We start from the raw sequence: 25,233 nt of genomic DNA, 5'->3' as shown, positions 1-25,233 counted from the left end.
AGGAGGAGCGGGAAAAGGGGCGGGAACTAGAGGCTCCGCGGTCCCTCCCCTAGCTCCCTCGCGTGTCCTCGGTGCGCGTGCGCGCCCAGCCTGGACGCTGCGCCGGGAGCGCGCACGCACACCTCACACACATAAGCGGAGATGAATGGCGGCTGTGGCAAGTAGTCGAGTGCCCTCTGGGTCGCCTCGTCGACGCCCTCGGCGTGCTCGCGCCTTGTGCGTGCGCCGGAAGTCGTGAGGCGACGTCGCTCTACTTCCGGGGAAGTGGGGCGGGGAAGAAGAGGGAGAAGAAGCGTTACCGGAAAGGGAGGAAAAGACGAGGGTCGGAGGCCCAGGCCGCTGCCTCCCCTCGGACCCCGCCCCGCCACCGGCGCCAGGGCGGGAGCGGGAGGTGTGGGAGCCACGGCTCCCGAGACCCGAAGAAAGTCGTCCTTCGGGGTCGGAAAGGCGAAAGGGAGCAGAGGCCTGAGAGGCCCGCCCCGGCCGGGCTTCCCTTCCCAGGGACGCACCAGCGCCGGTCTTCTTTCGTGCGGCCTTGGGCGGGAGCCGCAAAAGAGACCCCGCCCCGGCCTCGGGAAGCTCGAGAGAGCGCGTCTGCCCCCGGGGCCGAACCCTCGTCCTCGTTACGTTTCCCGCTGCGGTCCCTGCCTTTCCTGGGCTCGTCTGTGATGGGCCCTCGTTCCTTTGGGCGCTTGGAGCCGTCCGCAGCCGCCCTAGGGGGCGGGGGGGAGGGGAAAGCCTGGAGAGGGAGGAATAGTCGGTCCCGCCCACGCCCTGGTGTTCTCTACCCCGTCCTCTGGCCTTGTCCTGGAGGCCCCAGGTAGCGGCTCTGAGGAGCCCCTTCTCCGCCTCTTAGGCTGAAGTCCTCCCGCCGGGAGGCCGCCTAGTGCTCGGCGCCTTCCCGGCACAGGGCCTCCTGCCCCGAGATTCAATCCCGCAGGGCAGGCGCGGGAGAGTCGGTAGGTGCTGGGCAGGAGTCCACGGCTGTCCTCGGGGAGCCGGACCCCCAGTAAGAAGGGTCTAGTCTGTTAACTGAACTCCAGCCGTGGGGCTGAGGTCATCTGTTGTGGGATTTTAGGAATGAATTAGCTTTCTATTGTAAACTTAACAATAAAATTTTAAAAAAAACTTAGAACTCTAAAATTACTGTGAAATAGGAACATTCAGAAGCTCCTTTTAACAAGGCCTAGTTATGTTTTTGCCCTGATCCTTTTTATCTTTTCATGTTTATGTTTGTCTCAGGGTTAGATAATGTTCTGTTTTGTTATATGTTAAAATTCGGCAGAACAGTCAGGTTTTTTCTGCAAGTGGAATTGGCTAGATTCTCCTATTATCTAATTCTATAAATGTAATTTTGTCACAGGAGAATCAGACTATATAATTTTTGTTTGGTTTAAACCTGCTTCCCTTCCCTCTCCTAGGGTTTCTCCTTTCAAACATCAAAATTGGGTTTCAAAGAAAAAAATGAGCCCCCAGGTCCCATACAAGCACTTAGGTTAACAAGCCCTCAAGGATGTGAACAAACTTGAAGAAGATGTAAAAGTAACTGACACAAAAGGCTCTGCTGCCCCTCTGCCTCCCAGAGAGCTGTATTCTTTCTATCTGATAGTGTTTCTAGGTTTAAAACCTTTCTACAACTGGAGGAGGGAATTTTTTACTGTGTGTTTTTCAAATCTTCTCCAGTAAGACCATCTCCCACATTAGTCCCTTAATATTTTGATTGTTAGTGCATCAATTTTTTAATTTGTGAAAGGTTGGTTGGAGATACTCTAGTTCAGCTTTCCTTTATTTCTGTCAGCAGTGTTAAAAATGTGTCTTTATAGAGCTTACTTGTGTATTGGCAGGATTAACTCAAAAACTAACCCCACTGTATTTACAGGTTTACCTTGTACTACCTTTCAAAATTTATAGTCAGTTATTCTAACCCTACAATCTTGTTCAATTTATGCAATAACAACTAACTCCAATACCTTGCCACATGGCTATAATTAGTAATGCAACCTCCCTAATAGCCTTAATAAGATATAGCTTTTAGAGGTTAAAGTTTAACCACTTAATTCTCAATGGCTGTTTTAAATCTCTGATGATACAGTGAGCCACAGCGGATCGGCATGGCTCCTCACATCCCACTTTTAATTAAATTCAAGTTGTTTTAAAATTGTAACTCCCCCCGAAAGTGTGCACCCTTTGGGATCCAGATTTTACTGGTGAAAAAGCAGCAAAGCTTTCTACACCCTGGCTTTGCTGTTTACTAATTCTGTCACCTTAAGCTGATTGCTTCACCTCAGATCTTCATCTGTAAAAGGAAGAGATTGAGTAGAGATTTAGCATCGTCATTGTTCCTATCTTTTTCATGTCTCCTTGCTAGAACTAACATTCCCAAAATTATACCAGACAGGAGGGATGACAGTGGATAGTTCTGCTGCATTGTCAATTCCTTAAGACCAATTAGGTGCTTTGATCTAAACTTTGCAAAGCAGTGCCTTTGTATGCCAGAATTAAGAAAAGCCAGATTGTTTATTTATTAAAAGAAAAAAAAATCACTCTATTTACAGATTTTTGTTACTTTTTTAAACAAATGAACATTGCATTTTATCAACATCTCTTGATATAATCCTGTTTTTTTATGTTGCTGTGATGAGGGTGTATAGTGGTACCATGGATAGAAGGTCTGCTTTGAAATAACTGGCTCCTCAGTAGGATCCGAGATAAATCACCTGTCTATTCAGTGCTTTGGGTAACACTTAGCTTGAGTTGTGGAATGACATTCTTCCTGACTGAAAGGAGTATCTGCTCTCAAAACTTCTTTTTTTTAATCTCCTAAAGAAATCACAGGTCCAGATCAAATTTTTTTTTATAAGATTCTTATATTTTCTCAATGTAGAAGTATACTTGATTTCCCATTAATTCCTTTTATCAAAATGAATAATGTTTTTATTTGTTGCTATACTTTAGCCAATTCTCTAATATTTTTACATTGGTATTCAATAATATTGGCCTGTAGTTATCTTTTTCAGCCTTATGCGTTTGTCAGGTAAAAAGAATTGAGTGGTATATTATCTTTATATCTACTAACAGTCATTTTGTAGGAATTAGCTGTTTTTACTGTTCAAACACAAGTCAAAGAATTTATTTTAATCCTGACTTTGCTTCTTGGTAATTTATAAAACAAGTGTTCTTAACCTGGATATAAAGTTTGATAAACATAACTATTTCCTTTGTAATCCTATGTGTTTTTGTTTTTTACATTTTAAAATGATATTTTAAGAAAGTCCAGATGTTGTTCATTACTGATCCCTATAATTTCTCCTCTTAAGATAGGCCAGTTCAAGAGATTTTCTGTTTCTTCAGTTTGGGGATTTTATGTTTGATATTCAGTCATGTCTTTTTGAGTTCTCAGAATATTTCAAAACTAAGCACAAGTCTGCAGATTTTGTTTGTTGAATCATAAGGATTTGTCCTAATTTAGTCTCAGTTTTTTCTCTTTTCTTATTGGTCCTTTAATAGAAATAGCTTGTGACTTGTATAGTCACTTATATATTATTGAAAATTAGAAGCTTAGAAGCCTCTAGGTTACACTACATATATTCATTGGCAAATTTCCTAACTTTCCAAAACTTTAAGTAGTTCTTGCCGTTCTGATCTCCCAAAGTCATTATTTTAAAAGTACTTTGTAAGCTTTAAAGCCCTAAGAAAATGTTATTTTATTATTAGGGCTTGGCCAGTTCTTTCTCCTTTGTGATGCATCTTATTCCTGCTGCTTTTGATAGATTCCTTTATTCAAATTTATTTTCAATTTCTTATCTCCCTGACTTTCTCAAAGTGCTTTAAATACAGAATCAGCTGAAGGAGTTTTTCATTTTCTCTCTTTAATATGGACATTCAGTGCTATTAATTTGCACTGAGTATGCTTTGCTGCATTCTTTAGATTTGAGCTTGATTTCTGATCCTTAACTAAACTTAAACACAGTTTTCCTATGTTTTGTACTATTAATCATTATCACCAAAGTTCATAATCACTTCTCAATTTGTGCTTTTCTTTCCAGTCATCTTATTCCTTTTTGCATTCTTAGTTATTGCTCTCTGATTATTTGAATGATCTTTTAATTGTATATTTTGACTTAATTTACCTCTTTTTTTTTCTCTTTTCCATGCTGTTTCCCACTAAAAATTAAATGGATTTCACTTAGAATCAGGAAATCCTGCCCATGTTTATCTTTGTAACTCTGCACAAATTACCTAATCTCTTAGCACATCAATTGCCTCATAATGCCTCCCTGTCTTTGAGTTTATTGAACAAAAAGGCTAATCTTAAAAGTTTTCAGTAAATATGATTGTTTTTTCTAACAGCATATCACTGATTAAATAAAGCAATACTAAACTTCAGTCACTCTCTGGTTCTCACAGAACGCCTACAATTAACCATTATTGTTTATGTTCTTTGGGGGGATTTTTGGGATGATTAATTATTCTTTGATAGTTTCTAATATGCTACCAGTTCTGAGCTTTTCTTTCCTTGATTAGTAGATTCATCTGCATTCCTTCCTAGTCAAATTATTTTCAGACTTTATTTCTGAATTTATTTCTCCATCTAAACTGTGCTTTCTGCCATTCTTTCCTCCAGTATTCATAATATCTTCCATATATTTTGTGCCAAATTTCATCACTGTCTCCCTGGACTGGGAGCTGAACTCAGTTCCTACTATAATGCCTGTTGTAGTTTTTTCTGATTTTCTTTGCATGTGTTATTACTCAATTGTATCTCCCAGGATTTATGTCATGGTTTCTAAATTTCTGATACTGTTAGGATATATCAATCTTATGATATTTTTCTCTTTACTATATTTTATGCTTTAATTTTTTCATAATATTGAAATTCTTATTTGTTCAGCACCTTTGTGTTAAGCTTTATTTTATTGTATGAGGAGTTCTAACTTTTTTTTCCTTTTTGAAGTATTATTCTTTTTGAGGGAGAAAGTGAAAAAGCAAGTTCTCATTGACCTTGTATTTATTTCACTGTCTTTCACTATCTTCCCTGAAATGTACAGCAATTTTTTTTAAAGTGAGAGTATTACATAACTGATAAATTATATGCATTATAAAAATATAAGTTTAAAAGGGTGAAATAAAGGCAAAATATTATTGTATTAGCAGCACTAAAACTGAACATACCAGTTTTACTGAGAATTGTGTGATTGAATATGCTTATATTTGAAAACCTTGGCTTAGCACTTTGTGATCTAGAAATTAAAGGTATGGTTCTGAGTTCACTTTTATTTTGATCCTTTTAAGAAGAATTATATCTGTGGAAAAAATTATCTACAAAGATATGTAGCTTCACCTGGGGGAACAAGCATATCAGCCGAGCTTGTTAAAAATCATGATTTAAAAAAAAAAACTCATCTTGATAATTATGCATCATCATAATGCAAAATTATGTAAAGGTTATTGTTGGATATTAGATTTTTGTTTGCTTTGATGTCAGTTCCTGCAAGCTAAACTGAAGACATTATATTTTTAATAAATTAGTTCGAAACCCATTGAAATTCTTTGTTTAAAAAAATTTAAATAGACTGTGAATTTTATTGCTAAATTTTTTAAGTGTACAGATAAGATTTTTTTATAAGCAACACATAACATCTTTAACAACCCATAGAGGAGAGAATAACTATAGGAGGAAAGGGTGGAATAGTGTCAAATGCTGCAGATAGGCCAAGAAGTATGAGGCTTGAGAAGCTATCACAATTGACAATTAGATCTTTGAAGAGATAAGTTTTCCTTGAGTAGGAGGACATAGATAATGAGCCGATGAAACTGGAAGACTGGCAGGAGGAGGGCTTAGGGAAGATCCCCTTCTCCAATTCTTTCCTACACTATTATACATGCTACAGCTCCACTCTTCTTGGTCCTTCCCTATCCCTATTCCTTAGGGAACATTTCGCTCTTGTCCTTTGACCTCATTACCACCCATCATGCCTTATCAAGACCCAGCTTGGAGTTACTTCTACACACTAACATTAATCATATGATACCAAATAGAGCTGGAGAAAATTAGGACATGATGTTCACACTCATGGTTAAATGATCTCAGCTGAGCCTTCACTGCAAAAAGGGAGTCTCTTTTGTCATCATCCATTTACTACTGTACTTACAACAGCCATTACTTACAACAGCCATTTCAGATCTTTTAAAAATAATTTTTATTTAAAATTTTGCGTTCCAAAATATATCCTTCCCTTAGCCCCTCCTTGAGATATAGCAGATAATAAGTTATTCACGTATAATTATGTAAAACATTTCTATATTAGTCATTTTGTACAAGAAGACCTGAATAAAAGAAAGTGAAAAATAGCAAGCTTTAGTCTGTATCAGTTCTTTCTCTGGAGACAGACAACATGCTTCCTCATTAGGCCTTTGGGATTGTCTTGGATCATTGGATTGCTTAGAATAGCTAAGTCATTCATAGTTCTTCCTTGAACAATATTGCTATTACTGTGTACAATGTTCTTTGGTTCTGCTCACTTTACTTTGTATCAGTACATGTAAATCTTTTCAGTTTTTCTGAAGTCATCCTGCTTGTCCCTTCTGGTAGCATAATAATCCATTACAATCACATACCACAGCTTGTTTAGCCATTCTCCAAATGATGAGGATCCCTTTGGTTTTCAATTCTTAGACAATTAGTAAATGCTTTTGTACAGATAGGTCCTTTCCCCTTTTTTTGATCTTTGAGATATAGATATAACAGTGGTATTGTTGGATCAAACTTATAGCTCTTTGGACATAGTTCCAAATTGTTCTCTAGAATAGTTGGATCCAGTTCATAGCTCTACCAACAACAGTGTGTGCCCATTTTCCCACATCCAACATTTTCCTTTTTTGTCACATTGTCTACTTTGATAGATATGAAATGGTACCTCAAAGTTGTTACCAATAGTGATTTAGAGTATTTTTTTGTATAACTATAGATAGCTTTGATTTCATCTGAAAATTGCCTGCTCATATGCTTTAACCATTTATCAATTGGGTAATGGCTTGTATTTTTATAAATTTAACTCAGGTCTCTAGTTAAGAAATGAGGCCTTTATCAGAAATATTTGTGGCAAAAATTTCCCACTTTTTGCTTTATAATTTTGGTTGCATTGATTTTGTTTGTGCAACAACTTTATAATTTTATATCCTCAAAATCATCCATTTTGCATTTTGTAATGTTTACATCTTTGGTCCTTAATTCCTCCCTATGCATAAATCTAACAGATAAATTATTCCATGCTCTTTTAATTTGCTTATAGTATCACCCTTTATGTGAATTCATGTACCCATTTTGACCTTAACTTAGTATACAGTGTGCAATTTTGGTCCATACCTAATTTGTGCCATACTGCTTTCCACTTATTCCTAGTAATTTTTATCAAGTAATGAATTTTTGTTCCAAAAAGTTTGGCTCATTTCAGACTTTTTCATCCCTCTTCAAACTTTCTATGGCTCCCCTGTCCTTACTCTCTCCATTGAGGCTATTCACCAAGAATTCTCATTTCTCCCCACATAATCTCCTATTTTGATATCTTTTCTCATTCTCTCCTTCACCCCATCTCATGTGAAGAGGCAAAGGTTAGCCCTGCTTCATGCACTGTTAATCCCACTCTATCCCCCTTCTCCAGCAGATTGCCCCCTTTATCTCATTAAGCAACTTGTCAGCTGCTTACAAACATATCCATATTTCCCCCATCCTTAAAAGCATACTTACCTTAAAACCATCCCCACTACCTATTGTCCTTGCTCTCTTCTCCATTTATTGGCTAAATTACTTGAGCCAATTATCCACAATGAGTGCCTCTACTTCCTCTCCCAATCTTCAGAATTCTGCATTTCTGGCTTCTGACCTCATTCAGTCAAAACTACTGTTTCCAAAGTTACCAGAAATCTCTAAATTTCCAGATCTAATTGCTTTTCCTCAGATTTACTTACTTCTTGACTTGTTCATAAAAACTTAAGAGATTTTTAACTGCAAGATTGAAAGCCCCAGGGATCCTTGGATTATTGTTGTGATGAGGTAGCCCTTAATTGATACACTATTAGGCAGGGTTCAGGCTGGTTGCAAAAGTGCAACCTGTCTATGCTTGTGACACTTTCCCACTGAAAAATGAAGAGAAATTAGTCTTTACTCATTGACCACAGTCCCTGAGCTGTTATAAGATGACTTGGGGGAGCAGAGAAGGGAGGTGGGGGAGGGGGTTGGATGTGAACTTTGCCAGAGATTGCAAGTAACTGTTCTCTAGACCTTCTGGTTCTCCTACTTTTCTACCTGTTCCTTCAACTCCTTGGCTTGATCCTTCTCCAGGTCATGGCTGCTAACCATATGTGCTCTTCATGGTTCTCTGGGCCCTCTTCCCTTTATATTACATCACTGGATTCTCTCATCAATTTTCAGAGATTTAATTATATCTCTATACAGATGATTTTCAAATCTATCCTTCCTGCCCCAACTTCTCTGCTAAACTGCAGCCTGATGTCTCCAACTGCTCTCAGATATCTCAGATTATATGTCCAGTAGGCATATGTGCAAAACAGAACTCATTCTAATTCCCCTAAACCCTCCTCCCTTCCACCTTCCCTATTACTATGGAAGGCAATACCATCCTCCCAGTCCCTCAGGCCCCCAATCTAGGAGTCATCTTGCATTCCTCACTATCTCAAAACCATTCTCCCATAGTAGGATTGTATCAGAGCCTGTAGATTTCACCTTTATAGCTTCTCCAATATGCTGGCTCTTTTCTGACACTACCACCCCTGCTGCAGGCCCCCATCAACTTATGACTTGATTGTTATAATAGGTGTTAGTGGGTTTGCCTGTCTCAAGACACTTCACGCAGCAATCCTCCTTCATTCAACCATATTTTCCTAAAGCGCAGATCTGAACATCTCTCTCTCACACACACACATACACATACATAAAATGAACTCCAATTACTTCTAGGATCAAATACAAAATCCTTTGATATTGAAAGCCCTTCATAACCCAGCTCCTTTCTACTTTTCCAGTCTTCTTGCACCTTCCTGATAACTACTTTTCCAATCAGTGGCACTGATAACCTTGCTGTTTCATGAACAAAAAATACTCTTTTGGCTGCAGGCATTTTTTTCTGGCTTGCTTTCATGCCTGGAGCACTCTCTTCTCTGCTCTAACTACTGACTTTAATCCCAGCTAAAATCTTACTTTCTCCAGGAAGCTTTTCTGAATTTACCCTCTGAATTTCAATGTCTTCCCTCTTTTAATTATTTCCTATTCATCCGGTATATCTTGTTTTGCATTTGTTTGCATGTTGTTTTTCTCATTAGTTTGTAAGCTCCTGGAAGTTGAGTTGTCATTTGCCACTTTGTATTTCCAGCACTTAACAACAAGCATAGTGTCAAATTTTATCCATTGTTTATCCAAATTGTTATCCATTGGTAACATACAGAAATACTAATGATTTGTGCAAATGTATTTTATAGCCTGCAATTTTGATGAATTTTAAAAACATTTTCAATTAAAAGTTTTGTTCTTTAATCATTTAGTTATAAGTAAGCCTTTATGTAATCTCCAAAAAAGCAACAACAACAAAAAAATTGTATACCTTTTTCTACCTTTTATTGCTCTTTATTGCTGCAGCTATCATTTTTAGTGCTGTGTTCAGTAATGTGGATAAAAAGTACATCCATGCTTTACCCTTGATCTTATTATAAAGGCTTCTTAAGTTTTCTCCATTACATATTTGCTACTGAATTTAAATAGATGCTATTTGCTATATTAAAAAAAGGTCCAGATTTTCTTATGCTCTCTAGATTTTATAAAATAGAAACAGCTGCTAGATTTTGTCAGATCCATTTTCAGTATCTGTTGATGTAAACATAATAGATTTTATTTATGCTGTATTAATATGATTTATTATATTTATAGTCATCCTTATGTTAAACTATCCCCATGTTTTATTATACATCCAGCGTGATTTCTTATGTGGTGGTGTAGCCTTCTTGATTTTATTTTAAATGTTGTTTTAAAAGTAAGAGACTGAATGAGTGCTTTTTTATTATTGCAAACAGTTGGCATAATATTAGAATTAATTGTTCTTTGCATATAGAATTTCCTTAAATATCCTTTGGGTCCTAAAAGGTATTTTCCCCCCCTTTGGGAATGAATATAAATTGAACAAGATGGAAACATTCTATTTATTCTTAGGTTAAGTAGGTTACTTAAATAGTGAGGTGATGTTATTATCTTCATTTTGTAGATGAGGAAACACAGGCTGAGAAGTTAAGTGACTTATTAAAGTGATTCAGCTAATAAGTATCTAAACAAGGATTTGAACTTAGGTTACTCTTACTCCAACACCAGCACTTTATCCGGTATGCTACTTTGCTGCCTCACTAAATTCCTTTCTCTTCCATTCAATAATTACCAAAGATCTATCATCTCTAATTTTTATAGTTATATTAGGGTCTTTAGATTTATAGGAAAACCTTGATCCCCTATTATGTGTGTGTGTATATGTTCTTCCACTTCTATTAACTTTTCCTTTAAGAATTTAGATGCTGTGCTCTTGGACACATATCTTAAGTATCAATTTTTACTTATTATCTTTGGTGCCTTTATGGTATAATTTTTTTTGCTTGTTTTATTATATCTATGTTTATCATGTTCTTATTTGAAAACATAATATTTGTTTTTACTTTTTTTTGTATTTAAAGCAGAATAAATTTTTCTTCTTCTTCTTTTTTTTTTTCCTGAGGCTGGGTTTAAGTGACTTGCCCAGGGTCACACAGCTAGAAAGTGTTAAGTGTCTGAGACCAGATTTGAACTCAGGTCCTCCTGAATTCAAGGCTGGTGCTCTATCCACTGTGCCACCTAGCTGCCCCCAGAATAAATTTTTCTTAAACTCTCCTAATAAAGTCTTATTTCAAAGCTATATAGGGAACTAATTCAAATTTATAAGAATAAGAACACTTCCTAATTGAAAATTCGAAAAAGGTATGAATAGGCAGTTTTTAGAGGAAGGAATAAAAGTTTTAAATTGTCATTTATAAAAATGCTAATGAAAAAAGTGACTTAATGAAGGAATACAAATCAAAACAGTTCTGAAGTACCACTTCACACCCATCAAACTAATATATGCTCACAGGAATATGGGAAGGTAGGCCCATATTGCACCAATGGTAGAAGTAATTCACAGAATGGTGAATTAGTAAAGCAATTTGGAATGATGGCCAAAAAACTGGAAAACTGAATACTCTTTAACCCATACCATTACTAAGTCTGATCAAAGAAAGAGGAGAAAGAGCCATATGTACAAAAATATTTATAGCAGCTCTTTAGTGGTAGCAGAGAATTGAAAACTAAGGGGGACATCTACCAATTGGAGAACGGCTGAACAAATTGCGATGTACAAGTATATAAGGGAATACTATCACACTGTAAGAAATGATGGAGATGGTTTCAGAGAAACTTGAGTAGTTTGAATCAGTATGTTTGTATCTGTATGAAAGTTTGTAGCATATGAACTGATACAAAGTGAAGTAAGCAAAACCAGAAGAAAAATTTACATAATGATAACAATATTGTAAAGACAACTTTGAAAAACTTAATGTTAGTCAATCCAAAGACAACTACAATTCCAAAGAACTCATGATGAAACATGCTGTCCCTAGCTAAAGGACTAATGGTTTTAGATGGCAGATTAAGGTATACTTTTTTTAAAAAATGACTAATGTGGGAATTTGTTTTGTTTGATTTTATATATTTGTAACACACTTTGTTTTTCTGATTTTTTTCAATGAGGGAGGGAAGATAGGGAGGTAGGAGGGGAAGAATATGGAACTGAAAAAGAATTTTTAAAAAATAAAAATGAGTTTCATGACATACTTGTTCATTTTCCCACTCTTTCCTCCATGATTATTCACTCTTTATCTTGTGTACCTATGTCATATGATAGAGATTATCATTCCCTTCTATTCTTCCACAACATAGTCAACAATCCTTCACATTTCTTTCATCTAAACCTATCAAACCCATTATTTTTACTTTCCTATTAGATATTAGAGTTCTGAGAAGGCATTTGTTTTTTCTTCTCCTTAATTACATCTAAACAGTTAATCTCCACATATCCCCTTATAATTAAACAAATACGTCTTTATTTCTCTTGGTACCTACATTTTCATTTTACATTGTTTATTCGGATCTGGCCTTTTTATCAGGAATGCTTGGAAATCTGTTATTCGTTAGTCCTAAGTGACTCAGGAGGTGAATAGTAATATTCATCATCAGTCCTCAGATTGATCATTGCATTAATTACAGTTTCTTAAGTTTCTATTTTTACAATATTATGGTAGATTATTTGTATAGAGGCAGAAATGTCACATGAACATTTAATAGGCAAGTTTCACTGGAACAACGAATATATAAAGGGAAATAACATGAAATAAATCTGGCAAGATAAGGGGAAGCCAGATCGTAAAGTACTTTAAATTCCAGGCTGAGAATTTTGCATATCATTAGAGCAATAAAAAACCGTTGATTGTTAGAAAATATAGAAAATATAGATACAACATTTTAGGAATATCACCTTGACAGCCATGTAGAGGATGACTTGGGAGTTTCTAAAAAACATGAGTAAGGAAACCAATTAGAAAACTGGTATAATAATCTATTTGAGTTGATAAAGGCCTGACCTGTGATGTAGAAGCTATGTGAATAGAGGGAAAAGTATAGGAAGGAAAATTTTCATGAGGATAGGTTCAGCAAGGTTGATAACTGACAGAATATGGCAGAGCTGAGGGAAAGCGAAGGCAAAGAATATTCCGGGTTTACCTGTCTGGGTGATGAAAAGAATAATGGTTTCCTTGAATAGAAACAGATTTAAAAAAGGGATAGGTTTGGCATGAAAACTGTGGTATATCTATTAGATGGATTAGAACTGAATATGTAGATTTAAGGTTATTTATGGTCATTGAACCCATGGAAGCTAATGAGTTTGTGCTTACCCCACATGTATCCAACTAAGACATATCCCAAAGTCTAGGTCACCATGCTGTCCTCCTGAGTTATTAAAAGAGCTGAGGAGTCAAATTGGTTTGCCTTGCAAATTGCTGAGTCAGCTGTCAGACCCTGTTCCTTACATTGACAAGGAATGTGCTGGGGTGGAGATCATAAAACTTCTCTTGAGGGACAGCCAGGGTTATCGGTGGTCATCTTTATGAGAGAGCTTAAGAAGATGTATCTAGCAAGAGTCTTTTAACCATTCATAATCATTCAGTTTTTCATTTGGATCCAGTTATGACCCCATTTGGGGGTTTTTTGCCCCATGTAGTCATTATACCAACTTCCTCTTTCATGACTTTGGTGATTCATAACATCCTATTTTTCTCTCTCTCCCTGGCTTCTCAATTTAACCTTGACACTTATGTTCTTATCTCATCACTCCTCCATCCTCTGTCCAGTTGACTAAAGCCATATTGTTATGTTAGCCCTACTAAAAATATTCCAGTAATGACCACCCTGTTATTTTTTTCAGTCATGTCCAATTCTCTGTAATCCCATTTGTGGTTTTCTTGCCAGAGATACTGGAATGGTTTGCCATTTCCTTCTCCAGGTCATTTTACAGATGAGGAAACTGAGGCATGTTAAGTGATTTTAAATCTGAGGCTAAGATTTTTTAAAAACCTTTATTTTTTTATTTATTTTTTATTTTCAAGTGTATTTTATTTGAAGAAACAGAATAAGCCAAAAAAAAAAAAAAAACAAACAAAACAAAATGAAACCAAATAAAACAGAACATTGTCATGTGTTTAGCAGAACATCAAGAAGTGTTAAGGACCATGCTTAGGTGAAGGGGCAGGTCAAAAGAACTCTGAATCATAACATCTGAAGGAGTTGCAAAGCAGCCTTTTCTTATGCAGATGTTCCTTGTGGATTGGGAATGAAATACATTGGAGGGAAAAGGAGATCAAAGAATGCAACTGCCTCTCAATCTGGTATCATCTTCTCACAGTAAAAATTGGTCTGAATTAGACCTCCAGCAGCCACTGGCAGGTGGCTCCCATCTCACAACATATGGTGCCCAAACGTGGGGCACAAGAAGCATAATAAAGAAGCAGCAGCACTTGAGAGCTGTTCATGAGTAGGATCCTCCCAGAGTTCCTTCAGTAACCCGAGGTGAAGGAAAGGGAGAAAAGACTGGATAACTTTTTTTAGTCAAGGTGATTAAATGGGCCGACACATCTAAAGGGCCAAGCCAGGAGACTGATGAGAGACTTAAGAAAAATGCCTGTTCTAACTATAATCCTCTTCTCTGTTTGAAAGTTTGCCTCCATGACATCTCACAAGATTCAACACCTGCTATAGTGCTGTTTGCACTCCCTAGCATGTGGACTTAGATTACAAACTTACTGACCATGCTGGGGGGAGAAAATAATCACACTCCCATAAAACAGAAAAGGGGGAATTGTTAAGGCCCATGCCTAGGTGAAGGGGCAGGTCAATTCTCCTAGAGCCTGCACAGGACAACATTTGAAGGAGTTCCAAAGCAGCCTTTAATAACACAAATGTTCTTTGTGGAATTGGCAATGAAACAAATTGGAGGAAGAGGAGAGAGGTCAGAGAACAGCAACTGCCTCTCAGTCTTCTTGTATCATCAACATACTCTCATCAACATCCTCTCACATGAAGAGATCCATTTTAGAGGTTTGAGATAGACCTCCAGCAGCCACTGGAAAGTAGCTCCCATATCACAACAAATTTAAGAAAGTATATGTTAGAAGTAATTATATTCATAAGTGTTCATTTTTACTTCCTTATAAATTATTTTATTCTTTGCTGCACATCTTATTTACTTTATTCTTTCCCCCCTTTAATCCCCGCCCACCACCAAGAAAGGATATGCTTATATATACATACACATACACATTTCCCTTTCATCTTCCCACCACACCCAAGCTCTACAGATAAGAAAAATATATGTATACATATGTAGTTATATAAATACATGGGCACATACACACCTTTCCTATCCCTTCTGACTCTCACTAAATTCTGCTTCATAACTTGGCTTACTATTAATTTAACTCCTCCCACCCAGAGATCCCTCTTTTGTCTTTTTCTCTCATCCTTTGCTTTCCTATCCACCTATTCCTCCTCTCCCCTCCCCCCCCTTTTTTTCTGAGGCATAAGTGACTTGCCCAGGGTCACACAACTAGAAAGCAGAAATGTCAGAGACCAGGTTTGAACTCAGGTCCTCTTGACTTCAGGGCTGGTGCTCTATCCACTGCACCACCTAGCTGCCCCTCTTATTTCTTTATAGATTTTGGAGAGTCTTATATCCTTCCTAGTGTGTGTGTATATATATATATATATATATATATATATATATATATATATATATATATATATATATATAGTGTTGTGAGGCCAGATTTAAATTCATGAAGATGAGTTCCAAGGTATATAGTGTTGTGAGGCCAGATTTAAATTCATGAAGATGAGTTCCAAGGGTAGAACTTTTTGCTCTGCTTTTTGCTGCTCTTTGAGGGCTGTAGATCCTAGTATACACTTACTTCACATTGAAACTAAGCCCATAGGATTTCTTGCTATATCTTCAGCAGCAAAATGAAATAATAATAGAAAGAGAAGCATCATTTGTTAATTATGTTTAAAAAAATGACTTTTCAAAGTGTTGTTAGAATTTGGTGCCCACATCTAACTGAGAGGGGAATGCGTAATTTCCAAGAATTATCAGTTCCTGAGAATATTCTGCTCTGGGATAATCTTTATGACTGACTTGGAAGATGTCTGATTCCAAAACTTGTTACCTATGTCACACTTTGGATCCATATCCAAGGCTCATTGATTTCAGGGATGAAGCACTTAAGCTGAAAATATCCAGGGTTTAGACGTTGTGAATTAATGCCTTGTCATCTTTTTTCTTCTGCTTTGATATTTACTGTAGACCACTTTTACCTGATGTCCAACTATCTGATGGTGAGTCTGGGCCTGAGAAAGCTCATCCTCAGACAGTAATCAATCATTTTTAAGTGCCTATTGTGTACCAGGCACTGAAGAACAAAAGAAAGAAAGAATGAAAGGAAAAAAAAGAATTGTTTCCTTCTAGACTGGTACTCACACTATAAGAATCTAAGATCTCTTCCAAATAATTTTGAAAAGTCAAAGTCCAACTTTAGTGGACATTAAAACAACCTTATGACAATGCATAAAATGTAAATGGAACATGATTAAATGTGATTAAATCTCCAACTTTATTCATGTAGGACTTTCCTCCATTTGTAACTTAGCAGTAAGTCCTAGGGAGTTACTTCAAATGCAGAGAAGTTAAATAATGTGCCCATAGTCACCTCAGAAGTAAGTTTATCAAGCTCTGAACTCAGATTTTTCTGATTCCAGACCTAGCACTCTATTCACTACACCATAGAAAAAACTATTGAAAACTACGATAAACAACAATACTGTATGAGGACGTATTCTGATGGAAGTGGTTATCTTCAACATAAAGAAGATCCAACTCACTTCCAGTGGATCAATGATGGACAGAAACAACTACACCCAGAGAAGGAACACTGGGAATTGAATGTAAACTGTTAGCACTACTGTCTTTCTACCCAAGTTACTTATACCTTCGGAATCCAATACTTAATGTGCAACAAGAAAATTGGATTTACACACATATATTGTATCTAGTTTATACTGTAACACATGTAAAATGCATGGGATTACCTGTCATCTAGGGGAGGAAAGGAGGGGAAAATTTGGAAAAATGAATACAAGGGATAATGTTATAAGAAAAAATTACTCATGCATATATACTGTCAAAAAAATTATAAGATTAATAAAAAAAAATTCAACCACAAAAAAAAAAACAACTATGATAAACATTTATGGTCAAAAGAAAAGAAAGCCAAGAATAAGGATTTTAAAGATTTCTCCTCAACAAATATGTATTATACAAAGCATCTATAGATAATACCTGGCTGCTTCTTGCCATGAGGTAAACTCAAATAAAAGACTTGGTGTTTTGGTATGATATAGCAAACCTAGAGTGGTCCCTTACACTTCCTATGTATTATAATAGTGGTAGGGGATGATTTTACTTAAAAAGAACCAGCTTTTGATTATGTTGCTTTCTTGGACAAAGTAAATAGCATATGACTTGAAAACTTCCAATGGATTTGCAAAAAAGCCAATTAGCTTCATCCCAGCTTCGTGGTACTACTAGCCATACGTTAGCTAAAGCTAGAGACTGAACTGAGAAACTCATCCCTGAGTCCTTGATTGTTTTTTGTTTTTCTCTCCTCTCTGGATCTCAGATGAAAATACCTCTGCTGAGATGGACATGTCCCAGGTTTGGAGGTAAACTTATAAATTTGAAAGAGAGAGATTCTGAATTGTTTATGTTGTAGTTCAATAGTAACCACTATTCCAGTTCTCTTAAAGCAAATGACCTCTAGAAAGAGGACCAGTCCAAGCTTAGTCTGTTATACCAGAAAATATTTGGACATTTTGGAGCTGAAGTGAAATGAAAACTCACCAATCCCACAGACTGCTTCATGTTTTGAGTTTAAGTATCAAGTCTCCCAGCAGATTGTAACAAATGTTATAAATTGTTACTGAATCCATTATAAATTGTTACTGAATCATTTTAAACTTGTTTGGTCACATGTGGATATGTTAGTCTTCTGGGTTTAGTCTTCCCCTTGTGTATAGGAAATAGATAACTTTTTTCATTTCTGGGTCATGCTGTACATTTAGCACCTTTTTGTTCTCCCATTTTAGGGACTCCTTATAAATGAGTCTGATACTAAACTGCAAATAAGAATTTCCCCCTGGATATGGAAATGGGGGAAGAAAATTTAACAAGTCAAAGTTTGAGAAAAGGGATGCTGACCCCACCTTAGAAGTCAGAGCTGAACCAAATTTGGACCACATGAATAGAGCTAGATCAGGGGAGTCCTTTATAGAGAAGGATTGGGCATGTGACTACCTCTAATATTCACCAGTTATTTTGATTTTGGACAAAATGAAATAGAAAACTATCTGTTGCAGAGCCAAAATTTATTGTACTAAAAATAAAGGACTTCTTAGTACCAGTTTCTACCTATTAAAATTCAGTTGAAGAATGTGTGATCTAGAATTTTTTCAAAAGCACCAAGTCTTGCACTTGATATGCATTCAATAAATGCTGATTGAATTTAAGGATAAAAAGATCTTTTTATAGAGAAAAACACAAATACCTTTTCTTTTTAAAGGGTAAATATTTCTTCATGCTAATTAAAAGATTCTCCCCTACTCCCATACCAAAAAATCTTAATTGCTATCAATCCATCCCTGGGCTTACTCTTCCAGTTTCCACTCTTACTGGCAGGTTAGTTTCCTAGAGGACAACTGTCTAGTTCCATTAGGATTCTAGATAAAAACCTAAAGGGTTGAGTTATTTTTAATGCTATTTCTCACAATGCCAATTTCTGTGATCACAATTGGTTGTCAACTACCTGATTTTTTTTTTTGGGGGGGGGGGCTAAGCTTTTAGGAGTATTTGCTGCTATAAAGATAGCTGGCATATGGCACTCCCCCTAAAAATGTGGGTACTCCTTCAAGTAAATAACAGAGTCCAGGAGAAAGTGGACTCAGGCTTAGAGGACACAATGGCAGAGAAATAATTCATTGCTCTTGATTTACAGAACTTTTCTCCCTTGTTCGAATCCTAATAATAATTATCCTCTGAGATGTATATGTCTTTCTGCTGGTACCCAAGGATCTGTGCTCCTATAAAGTCCTGAAGGTGCTTTTTCTCCACATTGTCTAGTTGTCTTGTCATCTTAGTTTCCTACAAGTTTAGTGTCTTTTGCTGATTCATGGGGGAGACTTCTTTTGAAAAGAAGAGAATGGGACTTCCTTTGGGCTGATAATCCCTCCTGCCTTCTGATTATAGTTGTAAGGGTCTGGCCTCTCAAAGCATTCCTAAAGCCTATAACTCTCAAAGCAGTTAGGGGAACCCTCCCACTGAAATCTTTCATATACATCAGTCTAGAAGTGTGTCTTAATTCTTTTAAGTAATCCTGATAAATTTTGTCATGTGATTCCATCCAATGGCTTGAAGCACCAGTTTATATTTTTGAATGGTTCTGTAACTCATAGGTTAATAAAGATGTTGAGGCGTAGCTAATTAGGTTAATTGGAGTTGGAGAGCATGAAAATTGTTACACATTGTTAATGTGAAAATACTCAAGGATGATAATGTTCTTTGGTAATATAATGATACGCTTACCTCATTTGGAAATAAGAGGTCAGAGACTGAAAACTTATTTTAAAAAAGCTGAATAACTTGTGTTGAGAACCTATCTAAAGTTATCTGAAGCCCTGAAAAAAAGGCATAACCATGGAATATTGTGATTAAATCATCCATTTTTGTATAGAAGGTGCTACTGAAGGTCTTGACAGGAATTTTAGCCTGATTTGGTTTGTTTCAAATCTTTTATTGATACTGCTTGTTGTTATATCACAGTCAATTTAATAATACAACCATAGAACATGCTGCTATGAATGTTTTTATATCTGTTGCACCTGGAATCTATCTTTGAATTTCCTGATATAGAAGCCCAGTAGCCAGATCAAAGGATATGGATAGTTTTCATCACATTTCTTGTATAATTCCTTATTCATCTCCAGAACGTTCTGACCAATTCACTGCCTCATCAACAGTATCTGATTATGCCTTTCATCTCATCCTAATTCTTTACAATTTACTATAGCCAAGTTGGGTTTTTTTAACCAGGTCCTATTAATAGTTAAGCAAAAATTGGAAGGAAAGAAAAAGATAGAAATTTTTATTTCCTTAGAAGAGCTCATTCACACTTTTCCAAGCAAAATAGGGCAAAATAGAATCTAGTGCTATGTAAATCTTCTTATTTTTCTTAAAGTTTCTTCTTATTTTGTATAAGATTTTTAAAGTTTTAAAGATTACTAAGACAGCTCTATGGAAAAATTTATATTCAACTTATTTCATAATAATGATTTTCTGACCAGGCTGTGGTCCTTTAAGAGATTGAAAATTTAGTGTGTCATCTTCTTGATATGTTTTTCTTTCTAGGTTCACACTGAAAATTTTCAAGCCCTCAGACTGAGCTATGAAAGCATAAGGACATAAGAAACAGACATCTTCCCCTGGAAATAAACAAGAGGCACAATGTTAAAATCCAAAGTAAAGAAGGACTGGAAGGACTGGCAAACAAAAAAATAATCCAACCATAAAATATTTTTTTAAAAAAATGGTGACAAGGAAGGTCAAGACTCAAACTCAGAAGAAAACAATGACTTGGAAATAGCTACAAGCAAATCCTCAAAAGAAAAATATATATTGGACACAAACCCAATGAGAATTCCTTGAAGACTTAAAGAGCTTAAAATATTTTTTAAAGCAAAGAAGAGATATGGAAGGAAGATACAAAAGAATATCTTAATAAAAGAAGTACAAAACCTTACTAAAGAAAATAACTTCTTTAAAATTAGAATTGGCCATCAGGAAGCTAATGACTCAATGATATATCAAAAAAATATAAATCAAAATCAAGCAACCAAGAAAATTAAAAGAAAATGTTATGTTTCATAAGAAAATAGCCTGAAAAAAGACAAGACACACAATGTAAGGATCACTGGATGAAAGCCATTGGGGAGTGGAAGAGTAAGAGCTGAGACCTCTTGTTTTAAAAAATTATATATATACAAAGAAAACTAGTCAGATATCCTAGAACTAGAGGAAACAGTATAAATTTAAAGAATCTATCAATCACTTACTGAAAGAAATGACAAAATGAGAACTTTTAGGAATATTATAATCAAAACTCAGTACTCTCCAGTCAAGGAGAAAATACTGAAAGCAGCTAGAAAGAATTCAGATACTAAGGAATCATAATAAATATCACACAAGATTTAACAGTCACTACTCCAAAAGAAAGAAGTGCTTTAAAAAGGGTGAGGAACCTCACCATCTATCCCCTTTACTTTTATAAAGATAGACAGTGGAGACATCCTTGAACTCCTAGGGCATAATTTCTTCTTGACATATAATTTGGAAAATCTTAGCTTTGTATGAGCAATGGACTCTCTACTTTGTAATCTCAGCTGCAATAGAAGCATCCAGTGCTTCACCACATTAAAGTAGCCTAATGGCCTTCAAAACCTTTCTTCAGTTAGAACTTCAGCTAGGGAGTGACTCATTTCAACTTGAGGTAAATGATCAGTGGTTCAGCATTGATTAATGATGGTCTGTTGAGAACACTATGGAAGTGTCCAATCTATCTCTCCAGGATCATGTCCTTATCACTAATCAGTGTGGCACTATCAGCACTATGTAGTTGAGATGCATCAGAGGTCTTTGGTCTATAAATAGCCCTCGGTGCATCATAAAAACACTTTGGATTGTTACTATGAGCTTAAAACTAAATTTCCTCTACCTTTGTAATAGCCAAGAATCCTGCATCTCTCTAAGTTTCAAGTGTAGTTTACTTTTGATGGAATTGAATGCTACCTTTTTAGAGATGGATGGACTATCCTTCTAGTACAACCTATGGAGTTCTCATTTTTCATCTAAATTTCCCCATCATTTTCATCAATATTGATGTTTGCAAGTGTTCTGACCCAGATGAGCAAATGCAGTGCTGTACGTCAAATCTCTGAAAGTTGTCAACTCTGTGTTGGCTCAACTTAGTCTCCAAGTTCTCAACAAACTGTTCCTTCTCTAATCTGTTGGCATTAATTCTAGTAGTCTTTTTGCCTTGGGACTGTCACTTTTGTTGAATGTGAATATTCAGCTTGGAGAGAGGTCTATGATCACTCCAGCACCTTACTTTGAACTATACATTGCCTTTATCATTCTCACATCTTGTATGTTTCTTCTCCTTCATCACACTAGTGATTGGTCTATTATCACATACTCTATTAATATGCACTGAAGATGCATTCACAAAGTTTTATTGCATTTAGATAAGTAAAATACAGGGTTGGTGATGAGATCATGAGATCCACAAGTCTTCAATAGTAAATGATGATTACTGGTGCCATTTCCAACCCCATTCCTTCCTGCCATGTCTGGTTATTTGAGCCTCCTCTAGCATTAAAGTCGTCCAGAATTATAAGCTTGTGTTCTTTGGCACATTAATGATAAAGGATTCCAGATCTTCATAAAATTTGTGATAATAGACTAATCACTAAGAGATACTTTTGCAACCATAGAGTAGAATACCAAGTAAAATGATACATACAGAGTAAAAGTCTAAGGCTAAAGTAGTATATATTATGCTTCACTTGAAGTCAAAAAAAGCAGGAATTGTGATCTTAATCTCAGACCAAGGAAAAGAAAAAATAGATCTAATTAAAAGAGATAATAAAGAAAGCTATGGATAATGAAATATTAATGCTAGACATATGTACCAAATGAGGTGGAATCCATATTTGTAGAAAAGTTAAGTGAGTTACAAGAAGAAATAAACAGCAAAATTTTACTTATGGGAGATCTCAACCTCCTTTTATAAGAACTAGATAAATCTAACCACAAAATAAACAAGAAGGAGATATATAGAATTTTAGAAAAGTTAGCTATGATAGCCCTTTGGAGAAAAAAATTGAAAGAGAATAGAAAAGAACATACCTTTTCCTCAATAGGATGTGGCATCTACAAAAAATTGAACACATATTAGGGCATTAAAAACTTTGCAATAAGATGCAAAATAAGCAAAAATTGTAAATGCATCCTGTTCAGATCATGATGCAATAAAAATTATGTGTAATAAAGGGCTATAGAAAAAGTAGACCAAAAATTAATTGGAAATCAAATAATCTAATCCTAAAGATTGTACTAGAAATGTTAGCTTTAGCAATAAGAAGAAAAATAAATTGAAGGAATTAGATTAGGTAATGAGGAAATAAAACTCTTTGCAGATAAAGGATCAACTAAAAAACTAGAAACAATTCACAGCTTTAGCAAAATTGCATGATATAAAATAAACCCATATATATCCTCAACATTTCTTATTTTACCAACAAAGTCCAGCAGCGAGAGGTAGAAAGAGAAATCTCATTTAAAATGACTGCAAACAATGTAAAATATTTGGAAATCTACCTGCCAAGACAAAACCAAGAATTAATGAACACAGTTTTTATGGTGAAAGAGAAGAACTGATTTAAAACCCTGAGGAGACTAAAGAGATTTTCTCCAGATGAAGTCCCAAAAGGCAATATAACCTGGTCTGCATCACACAAGTCTGTCCTAGAAGAAATTAAAAAGGATTTTAAAAGAGAGCTAGAAGAAAATTGGGAAAAGAAATGAAAATTTTACAAGAGGGCTTAGAAAAGTTTCAGAAACTATCTGAAGAAAATTCACTACAAAATAGACTTAGTAAAATGCAAAAAGGATATTAACTCATTAAAAAATAAATTTGGGGGGTAACTAGGTGGGGCAATGGATAGAGCACCAGCCCTGAATTCAGGAGGACCCAAATTCAAATCTGGTCTCAGACACTTAACACTTCCTAGCTGTGTGACCCTGGGCAAGTCACTTAATCCCAGCCTCAGGAAAATAAAATAAAATAAATTTGATAAAATGGAAAAAGAAAGCAACTCCCAGAAAAACAGAATTGGTGAAACAGAAAAAGAAAATAACTCCTTTAAAAACAAAATTTGTGAAATTTAAAAAAAAATTCCATAGAACAAAACAACTCATTTAAAAATTCAATTGGACAAATACAAAAAGAGTAAAAAAAGTAAATTAAGAAAATAACTCATTAAAATTCAGAATTGAACAAGAATTAGTCGAGCAAAACCAAAAAAATGTAAAATGCCTAATTGGGAAAACAACCGACTTGGAAAATATATCTAGGAGAAACAGTCTAAGGATTATTAGGCTTCCTGAAAAAATGATGAAAAAAGAGCCTAAACACTATCTTCACAGTTCAAAGCTTGCCTCTGACACTATTCACTTGACTTTGGGAAATGATTTAACCTTCCTCAATTATCTACAAAATAAAGGAGTTAAAGTAGAAGTGAGATACCTTCCATATTTCCTTTCTATGATTCTGTCAGGAATTCATCAAAGAGAACTGCCCGGATATCATAGAAACAGAAGGTAAAATGACCATTGAAAGAATTCACCAAATGCCTCCTGAAAGAGACCCCAAAATTAAAACCCCAAGGAATATTGTGGTTAAATTTCAGAACTACCAGACCAAGGAAAAAGTATTATAAGCAGCAGAAGGAAACAATTCAAATACTGGGGAACCACAATAAGGAGGGACAGAGAAAAAGGGGAAAAAATCTATAATTTGGGGTTAATAAGATGGCAGGAAATAGAGAATTACTAGTTTTTACTGTAAATGTGAATGGGGTGAACTCTCCCATAAAACCTAAGACTGGATGAAAAGTCAGAATCGTACAATGTGTTGTTTACAAGAAACACATTTAAAGCAGAGCAATACATACAGAGTAAAGGTAAAAGGCTGGAGCAGAATCTATTATGCTTCAAGAGAAGTAAAAGCAGGGTAGCCATCCTGATCTCAGATCAAGCAAAAGCAAAAATTGATCTAATTAAAAGAGATAAGGAAGGAAAATATATCTTGCTAAAGGGTAGCATAGACAATGAAGCAGTATGAACACTAAACATATGCACCAAGTGGTATAGCATCTAAATTCCTAAAGGAGAAGTTAAGAGAGTTTCAAGAAGAAATAGACAGCAAAACTATAATAGTGGGAGATCTCAACCTTGCTCTCTCAGAATTAGATAAACCAAACCACAAATAAAGAAGTTAAAGAGGTAAATGGAGGAATACCTACAAAAATATATATTGCTCAGATTAGCAGAAGAGGAAATAAATTACTTAAATAGTCCCATTTTAGAAAAAGAAAAAGAACAAGCTATTAATCAACTGCCTAAGAAAAAATCCCCAGGACCACATGGATTTACATGTAAATTCTACTAAACATTTAAAGAACAATTAACTCCAATACTATAAATTATTTGAAAAAATAGGGAATGAAGAACTCCTACCAAATTCCCTTTATGACACAGACATGGTACTAATACCTAAACCAGGTAGGTTGAAAACAAAGAAAGAAAATTATAGACCAATCTCCCTAATAAATATTGATGCAAAAATCTTAAATATTACCAAAGCAATTACAGATAATCATCCCCAGGATACTAT

General features: G+C 35.7%; 1 long non-coding RNA gene across 1 annotated transcript; it reads left to right on the top strand.

The window, feature by feature from the left end:
- The first annotated feature begins 180 nt into the window (after positions 1–180).
- Positions 181–24,565, top strand: LOC141552079 (uncharacterized). Its single transcript, XR_012485051.1, has 2 exons — positions 181–959; positions 20,130–24,565. It is a non-coding gene; the product is annotated as an uncharacterized LOC141552079 (long non-coding RNA).
- Positions 24,566–25,233: the final 668 nt, after the last annotated feature.

This window comes from Sminthopsis crassicaudata, chromosome 1 (genome assembly GCF_048593235.1).
Source record: "Sminthopsis crassicaudata isolate SCR6 chromosome 1, ASM4859323v1, whole genome shotgun sequence".
Classification (NCBI taxonomy): Eukaryota; Metazoa; Chordata; class Mammalia; order Dasyuromorphia; family Dasyuridae; genus Sminthopsis; species Sminthopsis crassicaudata.
The sequence above is the reverse complement of the archived record's forward strand: the minus strand, read 5'-3'. Positions and strand labels throughout refer to the sequence as shown.